The sequence below is a fragment of the Hypanus sabinus genome, chromosome 1 (assembly GCF_030144855.1).
Source record: "Hypanus sabinus isolate sHypSab1 chromosome 1, sHypSab1.hap1, whole genome shotgun sequence".
In the NCBI taxonomy this organism is placed as follows: domain Eukaryota; kingdom Metazoa; phylum Chordata; class Chondrichthyes; order Myliobatiformes; family Dasyatidae; genus Hypanus; species Hypanus sabinus.
The window spans coordinates 26508521-26511368 of NC_082706.1; the positions used below are offsets into that span (position 1 = coordinate 26508521).

The 2848-nt window shown below is 41.6% G+C and overlaps 1 long non-coding RNA gene across 1 annotated transcript; it reads right to left on the bottom strand.

Moving 5' to 3' along the window:
- Positions 1-1610: 1610 nt before the first annotated feature.
- On the bottom strand, positions 1611-2234 carry LOC132392262 (uncharacterized). Its single transcript, XR_009511471.1, has 3 exons — positions 2098-2234; positions 1936-2010; positions 1611-1848 (listed from the first exon to the last, which is right to left on the bottom strand). It is a non-coding gene; the product is annotated as an uncharacterized LOC132392262 (long non-coding RNA).
- Positions 2235-2848: the final 614 nt, after the last annotated feature.

A 2848-nucleotide genomic window follows, 5' to 3' on the forward strand; every position in this document is an offset into this window, starting at 1 on the left:
GGTGGATATGCTTGGAACTGCAATGCTGATATAAAATTCACTGGATATGACTCATCTCGATGATTTCAGCACGAACGTAGAAAAGAGCAAATGCTTCATCATTAACATATCAAGGAACTAACAGCCTGCACTTATTCTCCAAGTCGCAGATGATATTGGTCCAACAAATTATATGTATTAATTGTAACTATCCACACAAACATCAACAAATATTTTCCAAATACATGGTGGAAATTCGTCAACGTTACAATAAGAACTCAATTGAAGTTACTTTCTGTATACTCAATAATGAGTCAATTCACCCGATATTCAGATAAGGTAATCTCACCGATATATTTGGCAGGAATTAGATATATTAGTTTTAAGAATTTTACAACATCCTGATCCAAACAGTTCCTTGGGCAATTAAGATTTCAGCAGAAATGCTAACCGCTCTGGATACCCTTTGTAATTAACAAAGGATATACTGTGGGAAACTTCGTCACATGGTGAGAGCAGAATCATCTACAGTTTAATGTGAAAAATACTAAGGAGCTAGTGGTGGACCTGAGGAGGGCTAAAGCAACGGTGATCCCTGTTTCCATCCATGGGGCCAGTGTGGAAATGGTGGAGGATTACAAATACCTGAGGATACGAACGGACAATAAACTGGACTGGTCAAAGAACACTGAGGCTGTCTACAAGAAGGGTTCGAGCCGTCTCTACTTCCTGAGGACACTGAGGTCCTTTAGCATCTGCCGGACGATGCTGAGGATGTTCTACGAGGCTGTGGTGGCCATTGCTATCATGTTTCCTGTTGTGTGCTGGGGCAGCAGGCTGAGGGTAGCAGACCCCAACAGAAATAACAAACATATTCATAAGGCCTGTGGTGTTGTGGCAGTGGAACTGGACTCTGTGACGGTGGTGTCTGAAAAGAGGATGCTGACCAAGTTTCATGCTTTCTTGGACAATGACTCCCATTCAGTGCTTAATGTACTGGTTAGGCACAGGAGTACATTCAGCCAGAGACTTATTCCACCGAGATGTAACACTGAGCGTCATAGGAAGTCATTCCTACCTGTGGCCATCAAACTTTACAACTCCTCCCTCGGAGTGTTAGACTCCCTGTGCCAATAGGCTGCTCCTGGACTTATTTCCACTTGGCATGATTAATTATTATTTAATTATCTATGGTTTTATATTGCTATATTTCTTCACTATTCTTGGTTGGTGCTGCTGTAACAGAACCCAATTTCCCTCGGGATCAATAAAGTATCTCTGTCTGTCTGTTAGAAAGGAAAATCAGTCCTTTCGAGATGTAATTAACTATTTAAAAATCTAATTAAACAAGATTCGAGATCAAATAAAGGGAAAATGCCATAATATTAAATACCTGAACCGATTGGACCAGTGGGAGGTGCGGACTCTGTTGTGAAGAGAATTTTTGAACAAATATTAACAAATTCGTCTTCTTAAGATTTTATTTCTGAATTGTTTATGATTACAATGTTTACAAAACTGTTGAATATAACGTGGAAATTGTCCAAGGACACCTACCTGAACAAACAACAAAGACATCTTCCTTATGATCACAGTCATGTTGACCGAGTGGAGAGGAAAGACAACTGGACAGGAAAGATTCACTTCCTTTGCATTTCACTTCATCCAGCCAAAGATCGCCGACGTCCTGGATAATTTTATCCGGCACTCCAGTCAAAAGGGCAGAGCCACAGCCCAACTGCCTGCACGCCACATTGGCGTCGGCCAGATCCCAGGAATCATCACATATCGTGCCCCAGATATTATTGAACTCTATCTCCAACCTTCCCGAGCAATTGGTGTTGCCGCCAGAAACGCGCAACTTTCGTACTAATGCAGAAGAAAACATTGATGTTGCATTAATCATAACTTCGAAATGGAATTTAAAATGATATTGCATATTGTAGTTTAGATTACCTGCTGCATAAAAAGGTTGAGATATATTGCGTGCTTCGCAAACCTTTGCACTGGACCGGTCCGGTATTTTGGCCTCTGATGAGAAGAGAAAAAAATTGTCTATTTATTTTTAACAACGATGTTTAGAATACAAATCGCCAGATAATGTGTTCCAACTGTTACCTTTACATACAACACCTGCAATAAAGTTATATTGACAGTCGTGTTTCCCCCACGGTTCTGCATGACACTGCCAAAGAGTCGACTCGTACGAGAGACATTCTATTCCATCCAGCCATATTGGATCAGATCCTTTTCCGTATTTCTCGGAGTAATAGTCAATATATTCCACGGTTCCGCAGTCCATTTGCTTGCAGATAACATTCGCATCTTTACTATCCAGTTCCTCGGAACAAACTGTTCCCCATATCCCTTGGTACCGCACTTCCACTCTCCCTTCGCAGCTGTGTTTTCCTTTCACAAGGCGCATCTCTTTGTGTTCTGAGAACAAAGTAGTTAATGCAAACGTACTAATAATATTTTCATACGGTAGAAAACATAATTTGTTTTTATAAAAAAAAAGGCACGAGATAGATATTTGCAATACCTCAAAACAACTGAAATCGCTAGAAACACTACAAGGGAGCGTAGCGTCTGGACAGGTAAGGAACTAAGGGAACAACAAACTACGGGTTGTGAGGAAAGAAGTTGAGAAGCAGGACCTGAAAGGTAGTCATCTCGGGATTACTGCCTGTGCCACGTGACATTGAGAATATGAATACAATGAGTTGGAGGACAAACGCGTGGCTGAGGGACTGGAGCAGGGGGCAGGGATTCTGATTTCAGAATCATTGGGACCTCTTTTCGGACGTGTATGTCCTGTAACAAACAGGACGGGTTGCCCCTAAATCCAAGGGGGACCAATAACCTGGCG